The sequence below is a fragment of the Bufo bufo genome, chromosome 2 (assembly GCF_905171765.1).
Source record: "Bufo bufo chromosome 2, aBufBuf1.1, whole genome shotgun sequence".
NCBI lineage: Eukaryota > Metazoa > Chordata > Amphibia > Anura > Bufonidae > Bufo > Bufo bufo.
Genome location: NC_053390.1, coordinates 75333051 through 75349404, shown reverse-complemented (window position 1 = coordinate 75349404; position 16354 = coordinate 75333051). Strand labels below are relative to the sequence as shown.

The 16354-nt window shown below is 41.8% G+C and overlaps 1 long non-coding RNA gene across 1 annotated transcript in view; it reads right to left on the bottom strand.

The window, feature by feature from the left end:
* Window positions 1-549: 549 nt before the first annotated feature.
* The window catches only part of LOC120991337, a 58139-nt gene continuing 42334 nt past the window's right edge, over window positions 550-16354 (bottom strand). The window contains exons 2-4 of the long non-coding RNA XR_005776632.1: window positions 13992-14112; window positions 13166-13325; window positions 550-891 (exon numbers count right to left, since the gene is read on the bottom strand). This is a non-coding gene — a long non-coding RNA (uncharacterized LOC120991337). The remainder of the gene's footprint in view (window positions 892-13165; window positions 13326-13991; window positions 14113-16354) is intronic.

Below are 16354 nucleotides of genomic sequence, written 5' to 3'. Positions count from 1 at the left end.
TGTATAAAAACTAACCTACGGCCACGGATCACGGACACGGATGCCAATCTTGTGTGCATCCGTGTTCTTTCACGGACCCATTGACTTGAATGGGTCCGTGAACCGTTGGCCGTGAAAAAAATAGGACAGGTCATATTTTTTTCACGGCCAGGAAACACGGCTCACGGATGCGGCTGCCAAACGGTGCATTTTCCGATTTTTCCACGGACCCATTGAAAGTCAATGGGTCCGCGAAAAAAAACGGAAAACGGCACAACGGCCACGGGTGCACACAACGGTCGTGTGCATGAGGCCTTAGGTGTAGAAAATGGTCTAAATCTATGCCAGCAAAGGAGCCTGTGTAGATTTAGACAGGCGGTGGATGCACTGAAGTCATGTAGAGGCCGACGCCTTTACATAAATTTGGCGCATCCACCACCAGCTAAAGGGGTATTAAGACTGGTGTCTAAAATGCCAGTTTTAAAAATTTACCCCCTAAATGTTATAACGACTCTAGCACATTTTAGGGTAAAATTCTCAATGGCTGAAGGTTTTGAGGTTTAGTATATAATGTATAAAAGTCCTGATATCTAAAAATGTAATTCTCTTCGTACATATAGTATCACACCAGGTATTTTACAGATAGCAGACCCTCCCTCTTCCATCACAGGTTTACGCTACATGAGTTAATTGTACAGGATAATTATGTTCTGTAAAGAATACGCTCTACACATAACTATAAGTGAGAAAAAGGGAAAGAAGAACTCTTCATAACATCTCATTGTCTCTTCATGATCCATTGTTCCAAAATTTTCATCTCTGCATTGATAATATAAGCGACGTGGAAGGCAAATCTTTCTGCTGTTTCATGTCTTGGACATTCATGGCAAACACATAAGGAGGCGCCGAGATCTACAAGGAAAGATACCAACAAAATAAATAACTACCCGTCAATTATACAAGAATTTTCGGACACCAAATGTATAACAACATTTCAACTGTAATATTCTTTTACACAGGAGCAGTATTATAGTAGTAATATTCTTGTACATAGAAGGCAGTATTATAGTAGTTATATTCTTGTACATAAAAGGTAGTATTATAGTAGTAATATTCTTGTACATAGGAGGCAGTATTATAGTAGTTATATTCTTGTATATAGGAGCAGTATTATAGTAGTTATATTCCTGTACATAGGAGCAGTATTATAGTAGTTATATTCTTGTACATAGGAGCAGTATTATAGTAGTTATATTCTTGTATATAGGAGGCAGTATTATAGTAGTTATATTCTTGTACATAGAAGGCAGTATTATAGTAGTTATATTCTTGTACATAGAGGGCAGTATTATAGTAGTTATATTCTTGTACATAGAAGGTAGTATTATAGTAGTAATATTCTTGTACATAGGAGGCAGTATTATAGTAGTTATATTCTTGTATATAGGAGGCAGTATTATAGTGGTTATATTCTTGTACATAGGAGGCAGTATTATAGTAGTTATATTCCTATACAGTACATAGGAGGCAGTATTATAGCAGTTATATTCTTGTATAAAGGAGCAGTATTATAGCAGTTATATTCCTATACATAGGAGCAGTATTATAGTAGTTATATTCTTATACATAGGAGGCAGTATTATAGTAGTTATATTCTTGTACATAGGAGGCAGTATTATAGTAGTTATATTCTTGTACATAGGACGCAGTATTATAGTAGTTATATTCTTTTACATAGGCGCAGTATTATAGTAGATATACAGTATTCTTGTACATAGGAGGCAGTATTATAGTAGTTATATTCTTGTACATAGAAACAGTATTATAGCAGTTAAATTCTTGTACATAGGAGCAGTATTATAGTAGTTATATTCTTGTACATAGGAGGCAGTATTATAGTAGTTATATTCTTTTACATAGGCACAGTATTATAGTAGTTATATTATTTTACATAGGAGCAGTATTATAGTAGTTATATTCTTGTACATAGGAGCAGTATTATAGTAGTTCTATTATTTTACACAGGAGCAGTATTATAGTAGTTCTATTCTTTTACATAGGCACAGTATTATAGTAGTTATATTATTTTACATAGGACAGTATTATAGTAGTTATATTCTGGTACACAGGAGCAGTATTATAGTAGTTATATTCTTTTACATAGGCACAGTATTATAGTAGTTATATTATTTTACATAGGGGCAGTATTATAGTAGTTATATTCTTGTACATAGGCACAGTATTATAGTAGTTATATTATTTTACATAGGAGCAGTATTATGGTAGTTATATTTTTGTACATAGGAGCAGTATTATAGTAGATATACAGTATTCTTGTACATAGGAGGCAGTATTATAGTAGTTATATTCTTGTACATAGGAGCAGTATTATCGTAGTTATATTATTGTACATAGGAGGCAGTATTATAGTAGTTATATTCTTGTACATAGAAGCAGTATTATAGTAGTTATATTCTTGTACATAGGAGGCAGTATTATAGTAGTTATATTCTTGTACATAGGAGCAGTATTATAGTGGATATTGTCTCACCCAGGAGACAATAATATTGTATTTATATTCTTGTACTTTATACATGAGGCAGTAATTCTATGGTTTCTTGTACATTGGGGGCTGTATTAGGGTGCCTTAACATGCAGTGGATTTTGTTTGAAAAACAGTTCCATTCATTTGAATGAGGTGGAAAGTACATGGACAAGCCCCATTTAGGAGAATGGAACAGATTTTCAGTCGTAGAAATCTCTGCAACAAAATCCATAGCATATGAAAGCATCCTTAGGCCACCTGCACACATTGCAGAATGCTTGCGATTTTTCTGCGCAACTTCCTGTGCAGAAGAACCACACTGTAGTACAGTACCAGCAAAGTGTATGAAAAAAAAGAACCAGCCTATGTGAGCTCCCACATTCCCGGCTACCAAAGAGGCCGGCACTTTTTCCTATAGTGTGCAAGCATGTCCATCGCTGATGGATTGCGAGGTGGTCGTAACCACTGAAACGAGCAGTGTATAATGTGATGTAAAAATGAACCCAGCCAGCAAAGGAGGCAATATGGACAATCACAATACATTATTAAGTGCCTTGTATTAACTTTCTCTACATGATAAATGCCACTTGCTGAAGAGACAACCCCTTTAAGGGCCTAATTTTAAGATGTCATTTTTATTAGTATTTATTGGTTATTTTTAACCACTTAAGGACCACAGGTTTATACCCCCCTAGTGACCAGGCCCTTTTTTACAAATCGGCACTTTAGCGGTTTATTGCTCGGTCATGCAACTTACCACCCAAATGAATTTTACCTCCTTTTCTTCTCACTAATAGAGCTTTCATTTGGTGGTATTTCATTGCTGCTGACATTTTTACTTTTTTTGTTATTAATCAAAATTTAAAGATTTTTTTGCAAAAAAATTTCATTTTTCACTTTCAGTTGTAAAATTTTGCAAAAAAACCGACATCCATATATACATTTTTCTCTAAATTTATTGTTCTACATGTCTTTGATAAAAAAAAAATGTTTGGGTAAAAAAAAAATGGTTTGGGTAAAAGTTATAGCGTTTACAAACTATGGTACAAAAATGTGAATTTCCGCTTTTTGAAGCAGCTCTGACTTTCTGAGCACCTGTCATGTTTCCTGAGGTTCTACAATGGCCAGACAGTACAAACACCCCACAAATGACCCCATTTCGGAAAGTAGACACCCTAAGGTATTCGCTGATGGGCATAGTGAGTTCATAGAACTTTTTATTTTTTGTCACAAGTCAGCGGAAAATGATGATTTTTTTATTTATTTTTTCTTCTTACAAAGTCTCATATTCCACTAACTTGTGTCAAAAAATAAAAACTTCTATGAACTCACTATGCCCATCAGCGAATACCTTGGGGTGTCTTCTTTCCAAAATGGGGTCACTTGTGGGGTAGTTATACTGCCCTGGCATTCTAGGGGCCCAAATGTGTGGTAAGTAGTTTGAAATCAAAATCTGTAAAAAATGGCCGGTGAAATCCGAAAGGTGCTCTTTGGAATGTGGGCCCCTTTGCCCACCTAGGCTGCAAAAAAGTGTCACACATGTGGTATCTCCGTACTCAGGAGAAGTTGGGCAATGTGTTTTGGGGTGTCATTTTACATATACCCATGCTGGGTGAGATAAATATCTTGGTCAAATGGGAAAAGTTGTCTTTTGCCAAGATATTTCTCTCACCCAGCATGGGTATATGTAAAATGACACCCCAAAACACATTGCCCAACTTCTCCTGAGTACAGCGATACCACATGTGTGACACTTTTTTGCAGCCTAGGTGGGCAAAGGGGCCCACATTCCAAAGAGCACCTTTCGGATTTCACCGGCCATTTTTTACAGATTTTGATTTCAAACCACTTCTCACGCATTCGGCCCCTAAAATGCCAGGACAGTATAACTACCCCACAAGTGACCCCATTTTGAAAAGAAGACACCCCAAGGTATTTCGTGATGGGCATAGTGAGTTCATGGAAGTTTTTATTTTTTGTCGCAAGTTAGTGGAATATGAGACTTTGTAAGGAAAAAAAAAAAATCATCATTTTCCGCTAACTTGTGACAAAAAAATATAAAATTCTAGGAACTCGCCATGCCCCTCACGGAATACCTTGGGGTGTCTTCTTTCCAAAATGGGGTCACTTGCATTTTCCAGGGGCCCTAATGTGTGGTAAGTAGGTAAATGACCTGTGAAATCCTAAAGGTGCTCTTTGGAATGTGGGCCCCTTTGCCCACCTAGGCTGCAAAAAAGTGTCACACATGTGGTATCGCCGTATTCAGGAGAAGTTGGGCAATGTGTTTTGGGGTGTCTTTTTACATATACTCATGCTGGGTGAGAGAAATATCTCGGCAAAAGACAACTTTTCCCATTTTTTATACAAAGTTGGCATTTGACCAAGATATTTATCTCACCCAGCATGGGTATATGTAAAATGACACCCCAAAACACATTGCCCAACTTCTCCTGAGTACCGCGATACCACATGTGTGACACTTTTTTGCAGCCTAGATGCGCAAAGGGGCCCACATTCATTTTATGAGGGCATTTTTAGACATTTGGATCCCAGACTTCTTCTCACGCTTTAGGGCCCCTAGAATGCCAGGGCAGTATAAATACCCCACATGTGACCCTATTTTGGAAAGAAGACACCCCAAGGTATTAAATGAGGGGCATGGCGAGTTCATAGAATTTTTTTTTTTTTGGCACAAGTTAGCGGAAATTGATATATATTTTTTTTCTCACAAAGTCTCCCTTTCCGCTAACTTGGGACAAAAATTTCAATCTTTCATGGACTCAATATGCCCCTCACGGAATACCTTGGGGTGTCTTCTTTCCGAAATGGGGTCACATGTGGGGTATTTATACTGCCCTGGCATTCTAGGGGGCCTAAAGCGTGAGAAGAAGTCTGGAATATAAATGTCTAAAAAAAATTACGCATTTGGATTCCGTGAGGGGTATGGTGAGTTCATGTGAGATTTTATTTTTTGACACAAGTTAGTGGAATATGAGACTTTGTAAGAAAAAATAAAAAATATTCCGCTAACTTGGGCCAAAAAAATGTCTGAATGGAGCCTTACAGGGGGGTGATCAATGACAGGGGGGTGATCAATGACAGGGGGGTGATCAGGGCGTTTATATGGGGTGATCACCCCCCTATAAGGCTCCATTCAGATGTCCGTATGTGTTTTGCGGATCCGATCCATGTATCATTGGATCCGTAAAAATCATACGGACATCTGAATGCAGCCTTACAGGGGGGTGATCAATGACAGGGGGGTGATCAATGACAGGGGGGTGATCAATGACAGGGGGGTGATCAGGGAGTCTATATGGGGTGATCACCCCCCTGTAAGGCTCCATTCAGATGTCCGTATGTGTTTTGCGGATCCGATCCATGTATCAGTGGATCCGTAAAAATCATACGGACATCTGAATGCAGCCTTACAGGGGGGTTATCAATGACAGGGGGGTGATCAATGACAGGGGGGTGATCAGGGAGTCTATATGGGGTGATCACCCCCCTGTAAGGCTCCATTCAGATGTCCGTATGTGTTTTGCGGATCCGATCCATGTATCAGTGGATCCGTAAAAATCATACGGACATCTGAATGCAGCCTTACAGGGGGGTGATCAATGACAGGGGGGTGATCAATGACAGGGGGGTGATCAGGGAGTCTATATGGGGTGATCACCCCCCTGTAAGGCTCCATTCAGATGTCCGTATGTGTTTTGCGGATCAGATCCATGTATCCGTGGATCCGTAAAAATCATACGGATATCTGAATGCAGCCTTACAGGGGGGTGATCAATGACAGGGGGGTGATCAGGGAGTCTATATGGGGTGATCACCCCCCTGTAAGGCTCCATTCAGATGTCCGTATGTGTTTTGCGAATCCGATCCATGTATTAGTGGATCCGTAAAAATCATACGGACATCTGAATGCAGCCTTACAGGGGGGTGATCAATGACAGGGGGGTGATCAGGGAGTCTATATGGGGTGATCACCTCCATCATTGATCACTTCCCTGTAAGCCTCCATTCAGACGTCCGTATGTGTTTTGCGGATCCGATCCATCTATCAGTGGATCCGTAAAATTCATACGGACATCTGAATGGAGCCTTACAGGGGGGTGATCAATGACAGGGGGGTGATCATGGAGTCTATATGGGGTGATCACCTCCGTCATTGATCACTCCCCTGTAAGGCTCCTCTCAGACGTCCGTATGTGTTTTGCGGATCCGATCCATCTATCAGTGGATCCGTAAAATTCATACGCACGTCTGAATGGAGCCTTACAGGGGGGTGATCAATGACAGGGGGGTGATCAGGGAGTCTATATGGGGTGATCACCTCCGTCATTGATAACTCCCCTGTAAGGCTCCATTCAGACGTCCGTATGTGTTTTGCGGATCCGATCCATCTATCAGTGGATCCATAAAATTCATACGGACATCTGAATGGAGCCTTACAGGGGGGTGATCAATGACAGGGGGGTGATCAATGACAGGGGGGTGATCAGGGAGTCTATATGGGAAAAAAAAGGAGACAATGCAGCAGCACTCTGCAAATCAGACAAAGTACAACAATGCTTACAAAAATTATGGTGCTAATACTACGCTTATTTCTAAAAGCGAGATGCTTGGTCAATGCATTTTGTACAAAACCATCTAAGCCCGTATGCCAAACGTCAAGGCGATCTCTGTTACACGGGTCCTAACACTAAATACTACCTGTTATGCACCATAAGGACCGCCATAAAATTCAGGGAGTGTTGGACCCACATGCATGTTGGATCCACTCTGCCTTCCATTTTTTGTGCCAAAATGGCCACCATTACAAGGGATGCAGGTACCAATATGCATGCTGAGCCCACTCTATACCCTTCCTGGTGCTAGACAGCTTCCAATGAATGTAGTGAGAGCAGGCCACAGCTTTATACTGAAAATAATTAAAATCAGCCCATGGGGCAGACAGGCTAATCAGGAGTGCACGACTCGCTGGAGTGCCACATCTCCAGCATTGTAAATCTGCAAAAAAAAGATGGTTAGTCAGCACCTCCCAGTGCGCAGGTGCACGCTGCCATGGCAAAGACCTAGAGGAAAAAAAAGGAGACAATGCAGCAGCACTCTGCAAATCAGACAAAGTACAATTATAAATAAGCGTAGTATTAGCACTATAATTTTTGTAAGCATTGTTGTACTTTGTCTGATTTGCAGAGTGCTGCTGCATTGTCTCCTTTTTTTTCCTCTAGGTCTTTGCCATGGCAGCGTGCACCTGCGCACTGGGAGGTGCTGACTTGACTAACCCTCTTTTTTTTGCAGATTTACAATGCTGGAGATGTGGCACTCCAGCGAGTCGTGCACTCCTGATTAGCCTGTCTGCCCCATGGGCTGATTTTAATTATTTTTAGTATAAAGCTGTGGCCTGCTCTCACTACATTCATTGGAAGCTGTCTAGCACCAGGAAGGGTATAGAGTGGGCTCAGCATGCATGTTGGTACCTGCATCCCTTGTAATGGAGGCCATTTTGGCACAAAAAATGGAAGGCAGAGTGGATCCAACATGCATGTGGGTCCAACACTCCCTGAATTTTATGGCGGTCATTATGGCGCATAACAGGTAGTATTTAGTGTTAGGACCCGTGTAACAGAGATCGCCTTGACGTTTGGCATACAGGCTTAGATGGTTTTGTACAAAATGCATTGACCAAGCATCTCGCTTTTATAAATAAGCATAGTATTAGCACCATAATTTTTGTAAGCATTGTTGTACTTTGTCTGATTTGCAGAGTGCTGCTGCATTGTCTCCTTTTTTTTTTTTTCCCTCTAGGTCTTTGTTATGGCGGCGTGCACCTGCGCACTGGGAGGTGCTGACTAACCCTCTTTTTTTTGGAGTCTATATGGGGTGATCTGGGGTGATCAGTGGTTGATAAGGGGTTAATAAGTGACAGGGGGGGTGTAGTGTAGTGGTGTTTGGTGCTACTTTACTGAGCTACCTGTGTCCTCTGGTGGTCGATCCAAACAAAAGGGACCACCAGAGGACCAGGTAGCAGGTATATTAGACGCTGTTATCATAACAGCGTCTAATATACCTGTTAGGGGTTAAAAAAATCACATCTCCAGCCTGCCAGCGAACGATCGCCGCTGGCAGGCTGGAGATCCACTCGCTTACCTTCCGTTTCTGTGAACGCGCGCGCCTGTGTGCGCGCGTTCACAGGAAATATCGCGTTTCGCGAGATGACGCGCCGGCGCGTCCAGGAGGAATGAATCAACCACCTTCCGGACGCATCTGTGCGTTAGGCGGTCTGGAGGTGGTTAACTACAGGGGAGGGAGGGGGGCCGGCCGCACTGGACAACAAAGAGTTAACTACAGGGGGGGAGGGGGGGGGCCGGCCGCACTGGCCACCAATGAGTTAAAAACAGGGGGGGGGGGGGGGTCTGCCCCCTGCTGCCTGGCAGCACCTGCCAGGCAGCAGGGGGCAGTCATGTACACAGTTCTTTTAGTATATTCTAACCTGAAGCGTCCCCATCACCATGGGAACGCCTCTGTGTTAGAATATACTGTCGGATTTGAGTTTCACGATGTAACTCAAATCCGATGGTATATTCTAACATATAGGCGTTCCCATGGTGATGGGGGACGCTTCAAGTTAAAATATACCATCGGATTGGAGAAAACTCCGATCCGATGGCATAAAAGGGACTCCTGACTTTACATTGAAAGTCAATGGGGGACGGATCCGTTTGCAATTGCACCATATTGTGTCAACGTCAAACGGATCCGTCCCCATTGACTTGCATTGTAATTCAGGACGGATCCGTTTGGCTCCGCACGGCCAGGCGGACACCAAAACGACTTTTTTTTCATGTCCGTGGATCCTCCAAAAATCAAGGAAGACCCACGGACGAAAAAACGGTCACGGATCACGGACCTACGGACCCCGTTTTTGCGGACCGTAAAAAAAAACGGTCGTGTGCAGGAGGCCTTATACACTCCATAAAAGGCTTTAGAACATATAACTGAACTGCAAATAATATATATTTTTTTGCCACTAATACACACCAAAAAGGGCTTTAGATCACATATAACTGCACCGCTGAATGGCAAATAGGCCCTTATTTTTTTCCACTTATACACGCCACAAAAGGCTTTGGAACATAAAACTGCATCGCTGAACGGCAAATATACAGTATTTTTTTGCCACTAATACACGCCAAAAAGGACTTTCATTTTCTAATTTCACCACACAACAGCAAATACTTTTTTTTGTGCCACTAATACACTCCACAAAAGGCTTTAGAACATATAACTGCACAACTGAACGACAAATAATATATATTTTTTGTGCCACTAATACACTCCACAAAAGGCTTTAGAACATATAACTGCACCACTGAACGGCAAATATATTTTTCTTTTGCCACTAATACATGACAAAAAGGGATGTAATTTTCGCACTTCACCACACAACGGCTAATAAGCCCTTTTTTTCCCACTAAAACAAGCCAAAAAATGCTTTAAAACATATAACTGCACCGCACAAGGGCAAATAAGACAGAAATATTTCCTTGTAATAAACCCTGTTAATGGCTGTATCAAACAGCACTTACACCCCAATAACAAGAACGGTTTGCTGGAATTACAGAGCTGAGTTTATAAAGTGATTTGCATCACTCTTGTAATGCAAAAATTCTCATCTACATATTTTGTTCTTGCAACTTTTGAAAAGTTACAAAAAGGTGGCCAGGTTATCCAAAAGGATTAAAAGCTGTGAGGGGAGATAAAAGTCACTAACTACTCTCACTTAAAAAAAAATGCATACAGATAGAAATGCCTCTATGCAAAAATCGGCATGCAATTATGTCTCAGGCAAAAATGATTACAGTTACACCATCTTGCCACAAGACGGTGTAAAAGTGCTTCCCCTGCTGCCCTATAAAAAGGCTCCCAGAAGCTACCTTTGGGTAGTGTACCTCTTGGTTAAAAATTGCTGACTGCTAGACATGCCTCTATAACGCCCTCAAAGACATTTTGCCTAGTTGGAAGACTGGGGGTGCATCATTGGACTGAGAAAAGCAGAATGGTCATGTTGATGAATTGCCGACCATCTAGGCCGTTCTGACCGAGCCATTAGGAGGTGTTCAGAGTAGGAGGTACGTGAGGCCAGAGACACACAGCAAACAGGCTCTGGACGTCCCTTAGACAGATGACTAGTAGAGAGGATTGTTTGAACCGCTGACGAGCACAAGCAGCTCTCACAGATTTGTTGTCCACCCTCCAGACACAAGTGGCACCTTCACTACACACCCCTGTCTCTGCCCGGACCATTTCCAGGCACTTTAGCAGAAGGAAATGTGTTGTCACAGTGCCCATTATGTGTCCTGCCATTGACAGCCAGCCACTGTCGCCTTCGTTTGTAGCGGTGTAGTGAATGAGAAACCTGGACTGCTACGGACTTAAACCGAATAGTCTTTAATGATGAATTCAGGTTCTGTTTGGCATCCGACAATGGTCTAGTTCGAGTATGGAGGCCTCATGGTGACCACTTTAATCCTGTCTTTGCTGTGGAGCAACACACTGCCCCCACTGTTGGTGTGATGATCTGGGGAGCCATTGCATACGACGGTCACCTCTACAAGTGATACGAGGGATACTAATAGCTCAGTGATATGTGCAGGACATTCTGCGGCCACATGTGTCTGCCAGATTACAACACTTACTTGGTCTGCCCCTCACCAGATTTATATCGAGCATATATGGGACCAGCTGGAACAAGCAACCTATGAGAAACCAGCTGCAACATCTGTGGACCTACAGTACGTGCTGCAGTATACAGAGTCGGACTGGGGTGCCTAGGGCCCACCAGTAAAATTTATTTTGGGGGCCCACTGTACGGATACATTCAAATATCACCTGCTCACACAGCAGCAAGATGCTACCAGATGATTGAATATGGGGCTCACTGCAGCAACTTTGAGTAGGTAGGTCCTGGGGAGAAGAGGACATTGGCAGCTTTCCTCCATACCTAGAAGTCATCTCAGCTCTGATCGTCTATTATAATACACTGGGGAGTTTCTTTAATACTCTATCAAGTTTTTTATATGACCATAGGCTGGTTGAGGTGCTGTACATTGAATATATGTACGTTGTGCAGTAAGTCTACTGTCTTATGTGCCACTTGTGCAGAGGGTGGGAGACTAGGGGCCCCCTTGCTCAGGGGCCCATCGGGGTATTCAACTTTACCCCTGTGGGCCAGTCCAAGCCTGGCAGTATACCGTACTGAACCTGCATGCCTCCATGCCCAACCGTATCTCAACTTGTATCCAGGCTAGAGGCGGCCCAACAGGTACTAGCACTTCCTTTCCGTCTTACAGTATTCCTCAATAAATGTATCCTTTCGTACTATTGTAATCACTTACATATGTCATCATTGCATTTACACATTGAAAGTTTTATTTGATTCCAAAAACCCTTTCTTGGTGGTTATTTTTGTTTTTTTGAATGAGCGTATATAGTCAATAATTAGCAAATTGTTGTGCCACAAAAGATAACTATTTTTATAGATTTTTGCATTTCTATGTTTCGCAAGTAATCTTGCTTTCTCTGCATCAGTTGAGTGGTGACCTATCTTGAAGCTAAGTCATCAATATCTTTAGCCTGGACAATGTCTACAATAACGCCGTTACCACCCCCCCCCCCCCTTTTCTATGTTTGCAGCTGGCAATTGCAGGAGCTTAGAACTTTACAATAACAATACATAAGCTCCCTCTAGTGGTAGACTGTCATGTTACATCCATATCTATGCAAAGAATTTATAGATCTGTATGAGTAAAACACAATTTAACCACTTCTTTACCAGAATGTTCACCTCCCTTCTTTACCAGGCCAGTTTTTCAGTTTCAGCAATGAAAATAACTAGAGATGAGCGAATTTCAGGTTCTGAAATTCGTTCACGCTTCGTTTACTGATTAAAGGTGAATTGCGTTATGGATTCCGTTACCTCGGACCATAACGCAATTCTATAATGGAATGCATAACGGAATGCCTTTAGAGGCATTCCGTTATTCATTCCATCATAATAGAAGTCTATGGGCTGCAAAACGGATCTGTCTCATTTCCGTTATGCAGGGGAGTCTCCTGCATAACAGAAACGGGACGGATCCGTTATGGAGCCCATAGACTTCTATTATGACTGCCTCTAAAGGCATTCTGTTATGCATTCCATCATAGAATTGCGTTATGGTCCATGGTAACGGAATCCATAACGCAATTCTGCTTTTAACACTAAACGAAGCATGAACGAATTTCATAACATGAAATTCGTTCATCTCTAAAAGAGATGCCACATAGGGAGACCACTTTATCTTGTCTCCAGAGTCCTTACTGTGACTGCAGCTTTCTAAAGACAATGCAGCCAAAGCGATCTGCAGCTCCCCGGGGCGTCAGCAGATTTCAGTGTAACCCCACGCTTTTATATATATTTTATATATCGGGTTAGGTTAAGAGCTTACCACGACTATGTATAAAGTTGTGGAGGTAAGAAAAAGGTTAAAAAAAAGTTTAACATACTGTATAGTAATACAATAACCAGAACAGGATTGTTTTCTATCTACATAAAAAGTGTGCCCGGTTATACTATACTGAGGTTTGCACCTTGACTCAATCCAGCTGACGTTTTGTACATTTCTTTGGTTTATTCCCATTCTTCTCCATTTCTTTTTTACATTTGTCCAGTTTTTTAATCCACTTTTTAACCCATGGTATGTCTTGTGGGGCACATAAATTCCTGGTTGGGTTAGAATTTGTCTGAAATCTGTAAAGAGACAAAAATCCCACCTCATTATATTGTAATTATAATCTGCCAAGACAACACAAATCCACCAGAAGTGGTGTAACTTTCCTCCAAGTGTCAACTCCCAGAGGTGGAAGCCGGTGCCCTTTTCCAGAGTTTTCAGTGTGAGCCATTGACATGTGCATTTATGAAGGGAAAAAGGAATATGGATCCTGAGTGTGAATGAGGACTAAGGGGGTCATTTATTAAGACCGGCATTTTAGGCATCAGTCTTAATATTCCCTATAGTTGGGGGTGGATCCGCCAGAGTTATGTAGAGGCCTGGCTTCTAAATGTAAGATGGCTTCCTAGCATTTAGACCATTTTCTATGCCTAAACCCACTCCTACTTTTTTAGACCTGGTGTGGGCAGAGAAAGGTTGCAGATTGCAGCGCAATCTGTGCCAGAAATATGCCTACTATAGGAGTATTTCTGGATAGTAAATGACCCCCTAAGGTTTTGTTGTTTAATAACATCTGCCATGTGATTACAATGCAATAGCTCTACGATCAGGTATAGACTGACTGAACCATATATGACTATGTTACAGTCATTACAGGTCAGGGGAGTTGCGGTCACCCAGGAAATGTGGTTAATGACGGATCGTGTGAACCAGCCCTTGGTTCTTAGTACATAGACATGACTTACACCACAGCTTCTATGGGGCATCCTTTATCCTTTGATTGTATCTCATATCCGATAATGGCGCCAAATGGGATACGTTTGGCACTTGTATGCACACAGCAGTCCTGTAGTGACCGCCCGACACCTGGAATGCAAAAAGTAGGAAAGCAACCATGAAATGCTACGCGCAATGATGATGTTATATTATAACCTAATAATAAGAATAATAATCTTTATTTATTAGCGCCAACATATTCCGTAGCACTTTACGGTTCATGTACAAGCAGAGTCATAAATAACATGGCAACAAACAAGTCAAAAATTAAAACAAAAGGAATAAGGTTCTTAAAAGGAATAAGGGCCCTGCTTGCAATATCTTACAATCTATGAGGAGATAAAGGGGCTATCTGAATTCTTATCAAAATTAATTAGGGTCAGGAAAATGTGTAAAGGGAATCTTTCAGCAGTTTTACCATGCTGAACTGTTGACAGCACTAGGTAGGCGCTTGGGGAAGCAGGACAAACATATATTTTGTGCAGCTTTTTTCATTAGGAGTAGTGAGAATATGAACTTTTATTCTCAACTTTGAGCTTCTTCACAGCCCCTCCCCTCTGCTCGGAGTGACAGAGGTGGTTGGATACTACAGCTGTCCCTCAGAATACACCGGAGGAGCTGTAAAGCAGCACAATACAAAGAGCACATCACAGTGCAGCTCCACCTCCTGGACACCTGCAAGAGCAGAATCTATCAGAAGAAAACTTCATATTCACACTATTCCTGATGAGAAAATGTCCACAAAAGGTTTGGTTGTCCTGCTCTCCTCAGCTTCTACCTAATGAACATGGTCAAAAGTGCTAACACACTCCCTTTAATATAACTTTAAAAAGACACTCATCTAGTCACTGGTCTCAGCATGTCTCAAAGTGTCACCTGACCATGGAGCCTCTGTGATCACATGCCACTTGGGAACACATTAACACTCAGGCCAGAGAATGGCTGCACCAGTAAACCTGACCACAGATATGAGACATCATACTTCAGGTCCGCAGAGGACATAAGGGATGGAGGGGTTAAAAAAAAAAAAAAAAAATGAATCTCACCTCATCCACTTGTTCGCGTTGCCCGGCTTGTCTTCTTTCTTCTTCTTTGATGACCTGGGAGGAAAAGGACCTTTGGTGACGTCACTGTGCTCATCACATGGTCCATCACATGGCCCAATACCATGGTGATGGGCCATGTGATGGCCATGTGATGGCTCCACACTCATCACATGATCCATCACCATGGTGATGGACCATGTGATGAGCACAGTGACATCACCAAAGGTCCTTTTGCTATCAGGTAATCAAAAAAACAAGAAAGAAGAGAAGCTGTGCTGCGCGAACAAGTGGATGAGGTGAGTTTAATTAAATTTAATTTTTTTAACCCCTCCATCCCTAATCTACTTAGAATTCTGTATTAAGAATGCTATTATTTTCCCTTATAAACATGTTATAAGGGAAAATAATAAAATTTACACAACACCGATCCTAAACCCGAACTTCTGTGAAGAAGTCCGGGTTCGGGTCTGGGTACCAAACATGCCGCTTTTTCTCACGCGTGTGCAAAACGCATTAAAACGCTTTGCACTCGTGCGAAAAATTAGCATTTTTCCGCGACGCACCCGCATCCTATCTGGCCCTCACACGCGACGCCCGTGTGAAAGAGGCCTAACAGCTAAAGGGGAGTGGTGGCGACTTGGTGAGTCAATTTATTTTAAAAACTGTACCCGCCCTAATTAGGTTTGCTTTTGGGGTCAGGCAAGCCCTTTAATGCACCATTTGAAGGGTCCGCTGAACATCCCAGATGTGTGGTCTGAAGTGATCATATGACTGACAACTTTTGTAAGAAATGAGCTATGGAGACAGTCTTATGACTCTTCATGGTGAAGCTGGGAGGCAATTAACACTCCCCATAGATCTTCAACAAACACAGGATCATCTAATGTTTCATAGCAGTATGTATTTTATTGAAAACTATATTAAGAAATAGGTGCTGATATAATCACTTAACCCTTTCAGGAGCAAGCCATTTCATCCATAAGACTGCTTACTGTATGTTGGTGGCACTCTGGAACTAATAACTGCTTTGTGGAGGATATTTAATTTTTTATGGTGCTTTATGCCAATTTTTATTTTTTTGGGGCAGCTTTTTTTTTTTACAGCAGTATGATGTTAAAGGATTGAGCAAACTACAACATGCCAGTAAATTCTAAAAGTTGAGTAAAACATTAGTAATTTCAAATGGCATGCACTCTATTTTGGCTGGCCCAGTTAAAGTATATGGAATTGCATCGCCATCTGGTGGCCGGAATCTGAAAATCAACCTACGGTAATTCCAGATCCAA